This window comes from Pinus tabuliformis, chromosome 8, assembly GCF_031772625.1.
Source record: "Pinus tabuliformis cultivar Carrire ecotype Pingquan chromosome 8, CPIR1, whole genome shotgun sequence".
Classification (NCBI taxonomy): Eukaryota; Viridiplantae; Streptophyta; class Pinopsida; order Pinales; family Pinaceae; genus Pinus; species Pinus tabuliformis.
Window position 1 is genome coordinate 492,001,416 of NC_142294.1, and position 18,163 is coordinate 492,019,578.

Sequence of the window (18,163 nt, forward strand, 5' to 3'; positions counted from 1 at the left end):
TAATTCTCTTTACTTGATAACTGCTTGTGGTTCCTTTTTACTTATTAACTTTGTTCCTTATTATTATATGTGTGAAGCATCAAACAGCTACCAAAAACAAAAGCACAATGACACAGTATATAGGTTGCAAACCAGGGCAAAACCTCTCCTCTTCAGAGGAAAACCCTAAATATCTCCTCTTCCTTATAGATTCTTCAATTGACTAATTCCATGACCTTAAGACTAAAACCAATACCCTCGAAGACCAAGACCAACCTCTTTGAGTGATGTGCCAACTTCAATCCAGTCAAACCTAGTCAAATCTCTTCCAGCAACACCTTCTCGACCTTTTGTTGCAAGATTTTCTACCTCCTACTGCAGATCTAAAATTTCGTCCCCCAGCAACTATTGCTACCACACGTGGGAACTTTGATCTTCTTCTAGAGCCCTCCTCTGACCTTCGCTTGCCTTTGCCTGACTTCTAGAGCTTGAGAGAGACCCTTGGTGACCTTCGCTTGACCTCTTTGCCTCCTTTTCCTCCAAGATCGAACTTGTAGAAGGATGCCCTAGATCAGCTGCAGAAACCCTAGTCCTCTCTAGCACGTGTGAGAGAAAGATAACCCAAACATAAAACTTCTTCGTCCTTCTTCTCCTTCGCTGCCTCTTCCTTCTTCCTCCTTCGCTAAAAAAAAGAGAGATGAGCAAGTGTCTTCAAGGAGAACGAGTCCTCTTCTATATATAGGCTTCTTCAAGGGTGGACATGGCTCTTCCTTTAGGCTGACTTGCCAGCTGCCAAGCCGACTTGGTCTTGGAGGGTATTCCAACACTTTTAAAGACAAAAATAATTTTCTTTACAAGTTACAATGTGCCCAATGGGATCTTCAACTTATGACAATGACTCTTTTGAATTCTTGAGTCTTGACCTAGGGCAAACCCTAGAAGCACTCAATGGGTGCTTGACCTATAAAATAAAATACCTTGAGCATGAAACCCATGCTCCAAAAACAATAATAATCATTTTCTTTTATTTCATAATTTACAATAATAAAAAATACATTTCATACTTATAAAGACCGAACCTACTTACACCATTTTCAACACATACAACCATCTAGCCATCCCGTAAATGAGCCTGCGTCTTATACCTGTTGAAGGTAGGTTTCTTTTCCCAAGAAAGACTACAACATGACCATTTGCATTCCTTCATCCTTCAGAAGTATTCTTTCCATACTAGATGGAATATATACTAGTCATGGCATAATGCTCTTTCTAAGAACCTTCCAGAATGATGGTTCTTATAGTAAAACATGATGTTAGAAAATGATTGGATGAACAATCATATGCAATATGGTTCCAATCTTCTCATTCCTTTTAAACTAGATAAACTTTCCCAGAGCAATTAATCAAGTAGATTCTAATTTCTCTATTATCACATGCTTCTATCTATGATGCCATGCTTTTTACAAAAATCAAGACTTTTTCTAGAGAATGCAACTATGCATGCTACTCTACTTTCTACTTAATAAAAGAAAGACAAATTTCAAAAGAACATGGTATGAAACTTCCTTCAATAGTAAAGATCTTTGGGATCTTCTCCTTTCGGCTTCTTCTTAGGTTCTCCCTTTTCTTCAGTTATGTGAGCTTCACTTCTTTCCTTTCTTTTGTTGTTCTACTTTTTTGGACAATCCCTCTTAAAGTGACCATACTCATTGCATCCAAAGCATTGAACCTTGGATATATCTATCTTTTTCTTGGACTTTCCAAAATTCCCTTTCTTCAACTTCTTGGACCTTGCAATAAAGGCTTGAGACTTTTCATTTGATTCAGTGTCATCCTTTGCCTTGATCCTGGATTATTCCAAGATACATTGAGCCCATAACTCATCAAATGGTGTAGTATCCTTCTTAGAGTACAGACTAGTTGCAAAACTGCTCCAATCAAGTGGCAAAGAATTTAATACACAAATGGTCATTTCAGAGTCGGAAGCGGTTTCCCCAAGTCCTTGCAAGTTGCAATTGATCCCTTATTTCTTAGATCTTCATGAGATAAGTGGCCATGTCTTCATCCTTTGACTTCCTTATTCTATATAGTTGATTTTTCAAGGAAATCTCCTAACCTGATGTACTTATAGAGTAAAATTTTACCAACTTATCATACATAGCCTTGGATGTCTTCAAATCAACAACAAAGGGAACAAGATGATCTTTTATAGATTCAACAATGATTCTTTGTGCTCTTACTTCTCATTTCTTCTATTTTGCTAACTCTTAAGTCTTCTCTTCGTCTAGCATAGCTACTTCACCAAGGACATATTCCATAACTTCATTTTTTGTGAGTCCCAAGTCAATCCTCTTCTTCCATGCTAGGAAGTGTGTTCATCCAACGAGCTTGTTTCTTTCCTTGCATATGATCTATAGATTGAGACATAGAGAACAATATGATACTTACTTGTCAAACAAGACTCCTTCCTTTTGATGATGTCTCCACCTATCTTTATGTTTTCAAGACCTACAAGGAGACTTCAAAGATGGCCTCAATAATGGTGCCTTTGAACAGCTTCAAAGAGTGAATGATGATCCCAAAATTCCTTGACGCTTCTTTTCTTCAATGAGTCTTTGATCATTCTTGAGATGATGAAATCCTTGATGTAGTAACAGGGCTTATTCTTCTTTCCTTGTGTCCTTTTGCAAATGATTCCTCTTGACAAGCAAACCCTTCAAGATGATCTTCCAGTTGCCTTCTCTTGTTCACCTTAGCTCTGATTCCTTGTTGGAGAATGGAGTAGGGCAGTTATTAATTCAAATTCTCCTCAACCTTAATAATTCCTTGTGAACTTTAGTCATCCTCTTGTGTTTCCTTCTAAGACCTTTTCATCAAAAAATTACCAAGAGCAAAAACAATAAAGACAATAGACACAAGTATTAGGCTCCAAGCCAAGGCAAAACCCCTCCAGGGGAAAACCTGGAAAATCTCCTCTCTTCTTATAGAAACAGTTTCAAATGAGAAAACCAAGACCCAGAATCCTAGACCAAATCTTCCTCCAAGCACCAAATCAACCCTCCAAGAAACCCTTTCAATTAGGTCAATGACCAACCAAGACAACAAGAGTCAATCCTGCTTCGAAAAGCTTCCAGCTTCAACTTCAGCCCTGCAATTGCCGCAAAAACCCTACTTTGGCACATGTCAACTCTTCAAGAAGTCTTTCTTCAAACAAGCTAAGGTATCCAAAGTCAAACTAGACCAAATCAAAGTACTTGGCTCTCTTGCAACTTGAATCTGCAATTCAGACCTGCAATTTATGGCATGTCCTTAAAGCTACAAAAACTCTAACCTTTGCACGTGTAAGAGAATAAGGCCCAAAAACAAAGTTTCCTTCTTCTTGATTTCTCCTCGCTTCCTAGAACTTCGCTCTTTCTTTCTTCTTGCTTCTAACTTCAAATCGAACTTGATTCTTGAGAGATTGAGTTGGTGCTAAATGAGGTTGAAGTTGCTTCTATTTATAGGCCTTCCATGAGGTCAAATAGCCTCTTCTAGGTCGACTTGTCTCTGTCAGGGCCAACTTGTACTAGGAGGGCTATAGGACTTTCTAGACTCAAAATCAATATCTTTTACATGTTACAACTTGCCCAAAAGAGTCTTATACAATTGACAAGGACTCTCTTGACTCAAGAAAATAATTCTTTTGACATGACAAACCCTAGAAGCATGAACAACATGCTTGGCCTAGATGACCATCAAAATGGAACATGAAACCCATGCTTAAAATAATATTTTTCTTTCTTCTTTATCTTGTAAATAGAATATAAATAATGACTTGAGTACATTGACAATTATGATGTCAAAAACTAGTTATATTTTCCAACAGAGATCAACCCCTCACTTGACCCCCTTTAAATGTGGTCCCCCTCATTAATGACTCCTAGCCACTTTATAACTTAAGTTTTGTACCTCATACTTTTTCTCCACATAAAGTCATTTTAAAAATATAAAGTGACTTTAATATTAGAAAATATTTTAGTACTTTTTCTCATAAAGTCACTTTAAGACATAAAGTGACATTAATATAAAGTACTTAGTACATGTACCACATAAAGTGACTTTTACACCATGACTTTAATATAACTCATAAAGTCACATGCCAAAAAGGTGTATTAAAGTGTTTTCCTAGGAAAAAAGGCTAATGCACTAGGAAACACTTCCTTGGTACCCTTAATAGTTTTAACAAAGAGGAGTAGGGTTTCAACAGACAGCAGAGATTTAGCAAGAAATGAGTGTGAGAGAGAGAAGGCCGAAAAACCCTAATGAAATCAGCTTCAGCGTAGTCATACAATTCGCACAAGGGCGCAGAGAGGTTGAGTTACGCATTCATACAGTGCATATAGGGAGTAGGAAGGTTGTACTGTGCAGTCGTACAGCAAAGCGAGTGCGCAAGAGGTTGCTCGATTTTCCTTGGGGAGTTGATCAGTAGTTTTTTGTTGTGAAAGGGAAGTGATCCCTTGCTGTAAATTTTTTGAAGATAAACCTCTTGCTGAGATAAAAGATAAGATAGACAGTTTGAAGGTTTTCTCTAGACTTGGGGTTTCCTAGGTATTTCTAGTGTCTTATGTGTTTGAATGTGTTTTTGTCTTTAGTTCTATTTAGTTTCCATTGTGCAATGTTATTTTAGAAAACTCAATGTATTTGTAATTTAAGTTTCCAGAACAACAATTATTTATAATTCTGGTTGCACACTTAGAAAATTACAAATCCATTACTGGGTTTTACGGGAAACTAACATCGTTCCATGATGGTAAATGCATAATTTGTACTTAATCACAAGCACAACATGTAGTTCATGTGATATTTATGGACATTTGAAAATTTTGAAAGATTTATTTTTATACTTCCAAGCATTGATTTGGATAAGTCGTTGTTTACTTTGAACATCTTTCGAACTTATTCATAATTAGTAATTTGATATATTATTCGTAAAAGCAGCCCTTCTATCGTACATGTCAGATTGCCTTGGTCAAGCATAGCTAGAAGTGTCTCCCTTCTTACTACACAACCTAACTAGTTTGTGTTAGTTTTTGGATATGGTAGCAGTGGACAGGTGTTCTAGTCTCGAATTATGTCTAAGAGGCTAAGGAACACCAGATCTCCAAAATCCAGAAAGGTTTCCCGAGAAAAGACTTAGAGACACCTTAATTAAATTAATTAGCCAATAATTAAAAAGCTCCTAAGTCTAACTTAGGAAAATTGTTTAATTAAAGGTAATTAATTAAGGAAGTTTGATTTTTTCCCTAGAGGCTTCTATTGATGAAGTCAAATTGATCTTAGCCATCGGTTGAGATTTAATCATGGCCACTAAGATTCCAACGAGAGATTATAATAGCAGGTCGAAGGGTTTGGAGAAGACACAACGTATGAGTTGAGCAATTTGACTACCTAGTTGTAGGTATTCAGTAAGGGCGCAGTTGAAGCTAAGGAAAGCATCAAAATAAGGGTTTCAGCAAAGATTTGAGAGCAAGATTCTGGAAGAACCTTCCTCGGTATTTTCCAGTGTCTGAGAGAAAGGAAAGAGGAGGTTGAATTCATTTGCAAAGGAGGTCGAATACAACAGTGCAAGTTAGCCAGATTTCCCAATGTGAGTTGCCAAAGGAGCCACGTTTCAATTGTCATTTTCCGGATTAGTGTCCCAGAGGCAAAGCGAGTGGGTTTCAGAGGCAAAGGGAGGCAGGACGACTTGCCTGGAGGTGATTCGAGGGTTGTGCGATTTCCTCTCAGCCAGATCCGCACATTCCAGCAGGAAGTGCGAATTCCAGGAGGTGTGAGTGGCTAGGAGATATCAGTTCGATCACAAAGGGAGACAATGGTGTCTTCTAGATTATATTTCCAGTATTAGCCAGAGCTTTGCCAATAAGAGGCAAGCAAATTATTGTACTCTTGAATTGTTTAAGGATTTATAATACTGAAACCCTCATATGTTGCACTGGCTTTCCCTTCAGGGTTTTTCGAGGGACAATTGTCCTAAAAAAACGATGTCAATTTTTATGTGCACATCTATTTCTCGATTCAAGTTTTATATTCCACAGCATTTTTATTGTGAAGATTGCGACAGTGAATTTATATTTATTTGTCGAATAATAATTCAGAAGACAAATAAATTGCTAATAGTTAGAAGACAAATATCTTCTTTGTTGCATTCGCGGAAATTTCAAATGGTATCGGAGCAAAAAATATCGGACCAGGGGCTCTAGAGTGAAGACAGCAAGGGTTGTGCAGTTCAAAGGGAGATTTAAAGCACAGTACCAAAATCTATGCAACCTGGCTAAGCAGTGCAAATTGCAAGGAGGCAGAAAAGTGTGAAGTCCAGGTCGGAGGAAAAGTTTGATTTTTATCAAAGTAGTAGCAATAGGCAGTGAGGATTTTTGAATCTATTTTCTAGTGAGTACATCAGAGATCTGCAAAGCAGATCTAGTGCAGAGATTTGCAGCACAGGGTTTTGCAGAAGCAGATCTGTGCAGGGAAAGGAAGAGAAAGCACACAAGGATTTCATTCTCCAGTATTTTCAATATCAAAGAAGGTTGATTTATCTGCATAAAAGGGGTCAAAGCAAGCAGATCAAATTACTCAGTTCGCAAACATAAAGCAATAAATTCATTTCCAGTTAACCAATCTATTTGCTAGAGGAAGTGCTAATAGCTTCAGAAGACAGAGGAAGGTAGTATATTAGGCAGAACAAATTACGGAAGCATGCAGTATCTAATGCGAACTGCACACAGGAGTGTGAGCTTGCTGAAGAAGGCCGAATCAATTTTTGCAGAGGAAACTTAGTGTTTCCAGAGTGATTTGTTGATTAGAAAAGTGATGTAAATTTCTCCAGTTTTTTAGTTTCACAGTTTTCAAAAGAGATGGTTGCAGAAAGTTTCATAGATCAAGACAGCTTGGATGGAACTTCCAACTTTGGCATCTGGAAGGCCAAAGTGTTATTCCTTTTGGATGAGCATGGTCTGAAGGAGTTTGTGACAACAGTTGTAACTATACCAGCAGATCCTATCTTGATACATGGTTACAAGAAGGACATGGCCAAGGACACGAGCATGGTCCTGTTACCCACCACTTGTGGGTGACCCCATAGGAGAATTTTTCTACTAGACTTGTCCCTAGTCGACAGCCAGTAGCCCCTTGAAAGCCACCAATGCATCTAATGTTGTGCCAGATGTCTCCGCTCCTTGAGACAATCATATGTCCCCTTGCCCATCTGTTGAGATCGTATGTTTGAAGGTGGGCCATCCAATCCCAAAGGTAAGATTTTTCATTATGTAATTGGGTGCTTACGCTTGTTTTTCTTAGCATGCTTGGGTATGGATTACTAGGTGACTTGGAAGGAGGAAGGGCTCTGATTGTAGTCTTCTTCCCTTACCTTAGCAAAGGGGTTAATCCTCAACCCTAGTCCGGCGAGGTCTCCCCTACTGGCTTACAGCTTTAGGATGGGCACTACTTGGGAAACCCTAATTTTGATAGCTCGGTCCCATTTTCCCTTTCCACATTTTTCACGCCCTCCGCACATTGCATGCCCTATTTCATCATCTTCCCTCTCTGGGTCCACATGACCATTGGGTCCACAAGGCTCTAGTATTGCCCTCCCCTTGTCCACATGTCTAGGTCGGGCCTGGAACAATGCCCCGAAGGTTGATGCAACTAAAAAAAATGGATAAAAGCATAATATGGCCACATACAATAGGAAATCTACCACAAAATTCAAAAGATGGTCGGGAGAATAAAATTTAGCACGTGGGCAAAAGCCAAACATGAGCTCTACCCCCTATCATTATAGTCATCACCCTAGTTCCTAAGGCCTCTATGAGTGACCCCTGCATCATTTAAGAGCCCATGTATGTCCCAACCCCTAGTGGGTGATGAACTAACCCACCTTATGGGGGTAATCACTGCTATATCATACACATCATGCTCTCATCCCCTGGAGCCCTAAGTAGTAAAATAAAATAAAAATCAATAAAAGGCAAAAGGCAAATGAAGAAGGGTGGAAAAACAAAGTTACGGATAACTCATATACCATGATTGCTTCCTACTACATCCATACACCCAAATATGTGGACATCCTTCATCATTACCACCCTTGACTCCATGTCATTTGGCCCTGAGACCCATGTGTCCCCATCCATATCATCATTATCCACATAACACCTACCCCTTGAAGGATGTACCTTTTACATGTCCTTCCCTTTAGGGGCTGGGAACACCTAATTGGGTGGTTTATTAACTACTCCTACCAAGGGTTGTAAAACTATTACATGCACAAAGCCCCAAATCTGGAAGGGAATCCCACTATGAAGTGTCCATTTATGCCCCTGATTAACGAGCATATTCACTCAATTGCACTAATGAATTATTGTATCTGAAAGTGAGGAGACGCATTGGATCTTATGCAAGATTGGCAGGTGGTTTCACTTTGGGCTTGGCCTACCTATACAACACCAAAGGATCATATTGACACTTGTAGGGGAAGCATTAAGAGCCATGGGTTTCCATCATGTGACAGAGCATTATCTCATTCCATGGGCAACCTCAACACCTTTAGCAGCTTGTTCATTGCCCACATTATATGCGAGATGATGCACTTGGACCAGTAATGCCCTCAGCTAGCTTTGCATTGTATATAGGGTTTGGCAGCTGATCCGAGGCCCAGAGGAGGTTTGTCTCATCCTTGAGACATGGGAGGGAAAGCATCGTCTTCCATGCCCTCATTTGAAGCAGTCTATAGGCTTATTTTACACCAAGTGTCCCATGAGACCACTACTTGTGTCCCAGAGCATCTTTGGAGCACCACATGATGTTTTACTTGGAGATCAAGGGGCCAACCCCTTGATCATCATTCACAGAGCCCTCTTCTTCATCACGGCACTGTGAGGAATCGATTAGGCCTTCAAGTGGCCCTCCTACACCACTGCTTCATCATTTGGGCTTCATTTTGGATGGCTTATTCTACACTTACGAGCTATTTGGTGGGCTTATCACCAAAGTGATGTTATTTTGCACATTAAAATATTTTTAGGGGCATCTTAGGCTAATTCGAACTCTTAGAGGCTCATATAAATAAAGTAGAGCCTCATTTGTATCAAATATCATCATCACACTTGGATCTAATTCTCTTAAGGCTTTAGAACTTTTCTCTTAATTGTCTATTGGATATCTCTTGATGCATTTTGATATTTTTGGAGCTGAAAATTCGTTCTCTCTTGGAGCCATCTTCTTGATCTTGGATTGGATATATCTATTGTTATCTTGTAAGTAATCTTGTTGAAGATTTTTGCATGAAAAATGTCTAATGTGTGGAAATTTTGTAACTAGCTCTTTCTTTTGTGCCCTAATTATTGAATATTATTGTAAAGGATTATTAGATTGCAAATTTGTGCATGTTACTAATTGATAACAAGTAGATGAATGTTCCTAGTGGATTAAAACTTGTTTTCCTTCCATGAAAATCCATAGGTCTTGGGTGGGTAAATGTTAAAGAGTGCTTGCTAGGGCATCACCTTTTAGCCTCCTTAAAGACAATTTCGGCCAAAATTCAAATCACATAGACTCCACATCCCAAGGATAAGACATTGATCCAAGTAAATTTGGTGAACACCCCTTTTTCCCTTCTCTTATTCACCTTTCCTAAAATTCCGGCCCTTACCTTGGACAGGCTACTGCGTTGGTGTTTCCCCTAGCTCTCCTCCAAATTTGGGTCAATTCTCGCAGTTGGATTGTGAGAAATCTCAAGTCCTAGTTGCATTCATGGAAATCATCTTGAACATCTTGGTAAGAGGTCTTCTTGAGGGTTTTTCACATAGTATTCAATGGAATAAATCATTCAAAACCCTTTCCCTGCACTACCTTGACCTAGTGAGCTCCTTGGAGGGTCTCCTCCCAGGATTATTCATAAACCCTACGTCTCATGTGATCCCATTCTAGGTCTTTCTCAAGCATAATGAAAGCTTGTATAAAGGCATATAATCATCTTACAAAGCATCTTGAGAGGTCCTTATCATCTTTGGAGCCTTCACCTTAGGCATCCTTCTCATTATTGAATATCATTAACCCTAGGTCTAGTCTCCTCATAGGTCTTTCTTAGAGAGCCTTTTGCTTCTCTTGAAGCACTAAGCCTTTATTTGAGCCTTTCATTTGAATGGGCCTTGGGAATCACATCATTCCTAGTCATTGATTCTATTATTAATTGTGATTTCCCTCATATCGGGACTCCTCCCATTGATGAAAGTTCATAAAGAGCAGGGGACACTAGCAGACATGACAGTGGGTCTTTGTCCCATTGTCGTCATTTGGTCTCGTAGTTGTTTGGCAACATTTTTGGCGTCATTGCCAACGAGGAAGCAAGTCTACCTCCTTGGTCTAATGTTTGAAGAGGTGATCCGTCGACAACAATATACACCCTCTTTTAGCGACTCAATTGGAAGAATGAAGCCCTAGTACTTCATGGAACTTCAAAGTCAATGCTTGTAGGGTGAAGCAAGCATCTCTCAAGCCATTTCAAGATCACCCTAGTGACTCCATATTTCAAATCTTATAAAAGTTTGCATGGCATAAATGGCTCACTAGAAAGGCATGTTTTATATGTTTCAAGGTGATAATCCTCGATCCAATGATCATGATGCCATTAGTAGCCAAGAGGAGTTTGATGCCCCTATCAATGAATCTCTTGGGAGCCATGAAATTGAGAAGCCTCCCTAAAGCCCTGAAAGGGGGTTATGGTTCTTCCCAAGATATGAAGATCGTATTCCACCTTGTTCCTACCTTGATAATCGAGATCATGTGATTGTGGATGTGGATGAGCAATCTATTTCTTCATGCCATAAGGAGGATATGCCCAATATTGTTATTCATCGAAAGTTTATGAGCTTTGTCATCGATTACTCCATATTCTCGTTGCAAGAAAGGTTGCACGAGTTGGATTCCTCTTTTCCCTCCTCATCCATAATCATTGATGCATGGTCCTCAAATGCACCCCCTCCCCCACCCCCGCCCCCCCCCCCCCCCCCCTCCATCCACCCTTACCATTCATCAAGGAAATATTGCAATGGGAAATGTGATATTTGGGTCCCCTGCCTTAAGATGGTTCATAAGGGAAAGTGCTTTTATATTGATCTAATAGTATGTTGGTTACATTGGCTCTATGATTACACTTACAACTCGAATGACGTAGTATGCATGTTAGAGTAGGATGCATTGCATATTAACTTTGCATAGCTACTATCATCATATCATGTTCTCATGCTAGAGTAGATGCATATTAACTTGCATATAGAGTAGATTTTATTTCCTGTATGGTTTTATCATTATTTCATGAAAACATGGGTGATCAAAGTACACCCAGGCTAGATGCTTCCAATGTTTGTTTGAGGCGTGCAAGATAAAAGGTCTGTGGTCCCAGGCGATTTTTGGTGTTCTCATGACCTCCCCGTTCGAGTACATGATTAGTGCACTCCACAAAGAGCTCATGTTCCACTTGGAGCCAAATATTACCCACCACCTGTGGGTAACCCCTTAGGCGATTTTTTCTCCTAGATTTTTCTTCAGTCAGCAACCAATAGCCCTTTCATAGCCACCAGTGTAGTCAATGTTGTACCAGATGTCTCCACTCCCTAAGCTGGTCATATGTCCCCTCGCCCATCTATCAAGATCACATGTTTGAAGGTGGGCCCATCTAATCCTAAAGGTATGATTTTTCATTATGTAATTGGGTGCTTGTGCTTGTTTTTCTTGGAGCCCTTAACAGTAAAAGAAAAGAAAATTCAATAAAAGGCAAAAGGCAAATGAAGAACCATGGAAAAACAAAGGTTGGGTAACTCAAGTACCATGATTGCTCCCTCCTACACTCATACCCCCAAACTGTGGACATCCTTCATCATTACCACCCTTGAGCCCATGTCATTTGGCCTTAAGACCCATGTGTCCCCATCCACATCATCATTATCCACATGACACCTAGCACTTGAAGGATGCACCATTTACATGCCCTTCCCTTTAGGGGCTAGGAACACCTAATTGGGTGGTTTATTAACTACTCCTACCAAGGGATGAAACACCATTACATGCACAAAGCCCCAAATCTAGAAGGGAAGCCCACTATGAAGTGTCCATTTTTGCCCCTGATTAACGAGCTTATTCACTCAATTGCACTAATGAACTATTGTATATGAAGGTGAGGATACGCATTGGATCTTATACAGGATTGGCAGGTGGTTTCACTTTGGGCTTGGCCTCCCTATACAGAATCCAAACCCACCAAAGGATCATATTGACACTTGTAGGGGAAGCATTGAGAGCCATGGGTTTCCATCATGTGACAGAGCATTATCTCATGCCATGGGCAGCCTCAACGCCTTTAGCAGCTTGTTCATTGCCCACATTATATGCGAGATGATGCACTTGGACCAACAATGCCCCAGCCAGCTTTGCATTGTATACAGGGTTTGGCAGCTAATCCAAGGCCCAGAGGAGGTTTGTCTCATCCTTGAGACATGGGAGGGAAAGCACCATCTTCCATGCCCTCATTTGTTTTAGAAAATCATAAAGGCAAAAATATTTTCTTATCTTGATAATTACTTGTGATGTATTTGAATTCTTATTAACTTCTTTTATGTCTTCTTTTATCCTTTTATCATCAAGCGACTATCAAAACCAAAGACATGACGATCAAGACAACAAATGACACAGTGTGTAGACTCTCAGCGAGGGCAAAACACCTTTCCTAGGGGAAAACAAAACTAAAATTCTCCTCTTATCTTCAAGAACCAATTCAACTAAGACAACCAAGACCCTTAGACCAACAATAAAACCTCCTTCAATCCACCAAGTCAGCCTTCCAAGATAGACTAGTTAAAGTCTAGTCAACAACAACAAAATCAAAGTCAAAGTCTCCAAAATTGAGGTCTCAGCCTCGCCACTACTTCTGAAATTTTCATCCTATAGCAGTTTGGACCTACAATAACCCTAATTCCCCACTGCAACTCGCAAAGGTGACAAAAAACAAGAGAAATTTGGCTCCTTTTGCTTGACAAGTGTTTCTTCCTTCTTCGATATAGTTCTTCTTTAGTTTCTTTTTAGTAGAAAAAACAACTTTATTTTGATAAAATAAAAAATGTTACAGCTACAGAGTTCTTTGACACTTACTAAATTCAGAAGTAGATTACTCCGGTAACCAAAATAAATACAAAGCTAAAGCAAGGTCAGAATTCCAACTCGAAAAATCAAAAACCAGAGAAAGCATTTTCAAAGACCCAAGAAACCATCAAGTTCGCCAACAAAAGTCCAATGCCAATCAAAAATAAAACAGAGCATCTCAGTCATTTTGTATCAGGAAGCAAATAAAAGAAACCGTCCATCAAGTGAAAGCAAAGGATCCAGAGTTGGTGACTGATCCCTAATCAAGGCATTTGAACTTGATATGTCCAGGCAGGACAAAGATCCCCCTTTTGGAAAAAGTTCTTCTTTACTTGCAATGATATAAATCTCCCTTTCTAGGATCCTCGCACTTTTTCCTTCTCTTAGAATTGCAGATCGAATCTCACTTGGATGGATGCCATACTAGGTATATAGTCTTCAAGGGTGTTTGAATCCCTTCAATGAGGCCAACTTGCTAGAAGATGAGGCCGACTTGGTGGAGGAGGTATAAATGACTATTTTGACACAAAAATGAATTACTTTCTTGACATAAGAAGCCCAAGAAGGGTCTAATACATGGTGGCAAAGACCTTGACTCATGACACAAGCCTAGAAGCACTCAATGGATTCTTTGATCTATAGACATAACAAATTGAGCATCAAACCCATGCTTATAAAAATATTTTTTTGTTTGACCTTTATAGCGATTTTCTTTTCTTCTCTTTACAAATACATAAGAATTACATCATGTCATGAGCCAAACAACAATTATGAAGACCAATAATAGTTATATTTTCCAACAATTTGGAGCAATCTATAGGCTTATTTTACACCAGGAGACCCATGAGACTACTACTTGTGCGTCAAAGCCACTTTGGAGCACCAGATGACGTTTTACTTGGAGATCAATGGGCCACCCCCTTGACCATCATTCATGGATCCCTCTTCTTCATCATGGCATCTTGAGGACTCAATTAGGCCTTTCAATGGCCCTCCTATACCATCGCTTCATCATTTCGACTTCATTTTGGATGACTTATTCTACACTATGAGCTATTTGGTGGGCTTGTCACCAAAGTGATGTTACTTTGCACATTAAAATATTCGTAGGGGCATCTTAGGCTAATTCAAACTCTTAGAGGCTCATATAAATAAAGTATAGCCTCATTTGTATCAATATCATGATTACACTTGGATCTAATTCTCTTAAGGAATTTAGCACCTTTCTCTTGGTTGTCTATTGGATATCTCTTGATGCATTTCGATATCTTTGGAGCTGAAATTTCGTTTTGTCTTTGAGCCATCTTCTTGATCTTGGATCGCATATATCTATTGTTATCATGTAAGTAATCTTGTTGAAGACTTTTGCATGAGAAATGTCTAATGTGTGGAAATTTTGTAACTAGCTTTTTCTTTTGTGCCCTAAAAATTGAATATTATTGTAAAGGATTGTTAGATTGAAAATTTGTGCATGTTACTCATTGATAACAAGTAGATGAATGTTCCTAATGGAGTAAAACTTGTTTTTCTTCCATGAAAATCAATAGATTTTAGGTGGGTAAATGTTAAAGAAAGCTTGCTAGGGCATCACTTTTTAGCCTCCTTAAAGACAATTTCGGCCAAATTTCGGATCACATAGACTCCATAGCCCAATGATACGGCACTGATCCAAGTAAATTTGGTGATCACCCTTTTTCCCTTCTCCTTTTCACCTTTCCTAAAATTTTGACCCTTACCTTTGACGGCCAACTAGGGCCTCCTGCAATTTGCATTAGAGAGAATCTCTTGCAAAAACTGCTTAGACAGGCTACTGCATTGGTGTTTCCCCTAGCTCTCCTCCAAATTTGAGGCAATTCCCACAGTTGGATTGTGAGAAATCTCAAGCCCTAGTTGCATTCCTGGAAATCATCTTGAACATCTTGGTAAGAGGTCTTCTTGAGGTTTTTCACATAGTATTCGATGGAATAAATCATTCCAAGCCCTTTCCCTGCACTACCTTGACCTAGTGAGCTCCTTGGAGGGTCTCCTCCCATGATTATTCATAAATCCTAGGTCTCGTGTGGTCCCATTCTAGGTCTTTCTCAAGCATAGCGAAAGCTTATATAAAGGCATATAATCATCTTACAAAGCATCTTGAGAGGTCCTTATACTTGGAGCCTTCACCTTAGGCATCCTTCTCATTATTGAATATCATTAACCCTAGGTCTAGGTCTCCTCGTAAGTCTTTCTTGGAGAGCCTTTTGCTTCTCTTGAAGCACTAAGCCTTTATTTGAGCCTTTCATTTGAATGGGCCTTGGGAATCACATAATTCCTATTCATTGATTCTATTATTAATGGCAATTTCCCTCATATCACGACTCCTCCCATCGATGAAAGTCCATAACGAGCAGGGACACTGACTGAGGTGACAGTGGGTCTTTGTCCCATTGTTGTCATTTGGTCTAGTAGTTGTCCCTTAGGTACCCATCTTAGGACCCCTGCTAGATTGTGTTGCAACAAGTCCCAGACAGAGTTCAGGATCATATCGTCTTGCATATTGCAGAGAAGGAAACCGCAAAGGAGATGTGGGATGCCATCAGCAAGTTGTGACCAAGATCCTTCCAAGAGTCACAAGATGTTCCTCAAGGAGAAGTTGAGGACGGTCAAATGGCAAAAGAGTGAGAATGTAACATCCTATCTCACCAGAATTCAAGGTGTCATAGATGAACTTGTAGCAATTGGAGAGAAGCCAACAGAGGATAAACTGCTGTGTACATCTCTAAATGGGTTTACCAAGGAATGGCAAACCTTCATTCAAGTGATCACTAGATGGGATAAGCTACTAGATTGGGAACACCTATGACGTGACTTCACTTAGGAGGAGTTGAGGCTCGGTCTCGTAGATGGTACTACCAGCAACAGTGGCCAGGGACCAAAGGTGGAGAAGGAGGAAAATGTCGCTCTTGCAGGGAAGGTAAAAGCGAAGAACGGTTTGAGCTAGGGACAAGACTCTAAGGGAGACAAGAAGAAGAAGGAGCGGTCGAAGGTCAAGTGCTTTGGATGTGGTGAACCTGGTCACTATGTCAGCCAATGTCTAAAGAGGAAGAAGGACAAGAGTTGAAGCAGACAGAAGCTTCGACGGAGATTGATGACTTGTCTTCCAGGTTGGAGGATGAGTTCACTATGTTTGCAGCATTATCCTCAGATGGCAAGGAGTGTGATACTCCAATATTCCAAAACGGGCAGGGTCCGAGGGAGTAGCAGCAAGAGGTCTAGATCTAGCCAAGGAGGGCTTGATCAATAGATCAGATCCAATTGTTATGATTTTTCAGTTGGATCATCACCTTTCCTACAAGAGCCCACGAGTAAAGTAGCAGGAGGATCGAAGTGTCGAGAGGCAATGCAAAGCCAATTAGGCGTAGTCAGAAACTCAAGATATAGGTGTAGAGCTAGTTGCAGTGACTCAATAGATCTGTGAAAGATCGGTACACACAGTTGCAGTGGTTGCAGCAATGCAGAGGCATCAGCAGTGTGAGATCAAAGTATGCGCAGTAGCATGGTGGATAATGACTGCCAAGGTGTTTTCTTCACAGTGATTTCCGGTGACAAGGAGTCAGATCAGCTTGAAGATGTGAAGGAAGGAGGTATCACAGATGTCAGACACTAACAGCGTGGATCAATTCGGCTATAGCATGTTCCCACAAACCAGTAAGTGGTTGACATATTCACGAAGGCCCTGGGGAGGGCAAAGTTCGTCTACTTCAAAGAACAGATGGGTATAGTGGAGAACACCTTCCTCGCTAGGACGGAATGTTAGTTTTTGGATATGGTAGCAATGAGCAAGTGTTCTAGTCTCATATTGTGTCTAAGAGACTAAGGAACACGAGATCTCCAAAACCCAGAAAAGATTCCACAAGAAAAGACTTGGAGACATCTTATTTAAATTAATTAGCCAATAGTTAAAATTTTCTAAGTCTAAGTTAGGAAAATTGGTTAATTAAAGGTAATTAATTAAGGAAATTTGATTTTTACTCTAGAGGATTCTATTAATGAAGACAAATTGATCTTAGCCATCGGTTGAGATGTAATCGTGGTCATTGAGACTCCAATGAGAGATTATAAGAGAAGATCGAAGGGTTTGGAACTTTGGAGAAGACACAGTGTGTGAATTGAGTAGTTCAACTACCTAGTTGCAGGTATTCAGCAAGGGCGCAGTTGAGGCTAGGGAAAGCATCAGAGCAAGGGTTTCAGCAGATATTTGAGAACAGAAGTCCGTAGGAATTTTCCTCAGTGTTTTCCAGTGTCCGGGAGACAAGAAAGAGGAGGTTGAATTCATCAGCAAAAGAGGCCAAATACAGCAGTGCGAGTTGCCAGAGGAGCTATGTTTCCATTTCCAGTGGTCGGATCAGTGTCCCTAAGGCAAAGCGAGTGGGTTTCAAAGGCATAGGGAGGTATGACAACTTGCCTAGAGGTGATTCCAAGGTTGCACAATTTATTCTCGGCCAGATCTGTGCATTCCAGTAGGAAGTGTGAATTCCAGGAGGAGATGCAAGTGGCTAGGAGAGGCCAATTCGAATGCAGAAGGAGACAAGGGTGTCTTCTAGATTATTTTTCCAGTATTAGCCGAAGCTTTGCCAGTAAGAGGCAAGCAGATTATTGTACTCTTGAATTGCTGAAGAATTTATAATGATAAAAACCTCATCTGTTGCACTGGTTTTCCCTTCAAGGTTTTTCCAAAGACAATTGTCCAAATAATGGTGTCAATTTTTATGTGTATGTGCATCTATTTCTCAGTTCCAAAGTTATATTCCGTAGCATTTTTATTTTGAAGATTGCAACAGTGAATTTATCGTCATTTGTTGAATAATAATTCAAAAGACAAATAAATTGTTAATAGTTAGAAGATAAAATATCTAGTTTGTTGCATTAATGGAAATTTCACAGTTTAGCCTATAAGAAAACCCTTCTTAGGTTAGGAAGCCCCTTCCTTAGCCTTAAAGCAAGAGGCAAGGCCACCAAGGTAAAAGTAGGTGGC

At 39.9% G+C, this 18,163-nt stretch overlaps 1 protein-coding gene across 4 annotated transcripts in view; it reads right to left on the minus strand.

Annotated features, from left to right (window-relative positions):
- Positions 1-18,163, minus strand: part of LOC149236222 (plant/protein (DUF810)) — a 371,664-nt gene that overhangs the window by 266,563 nt on the left and 86,938 nt on the right. The window lies entirely within an intron of this gene.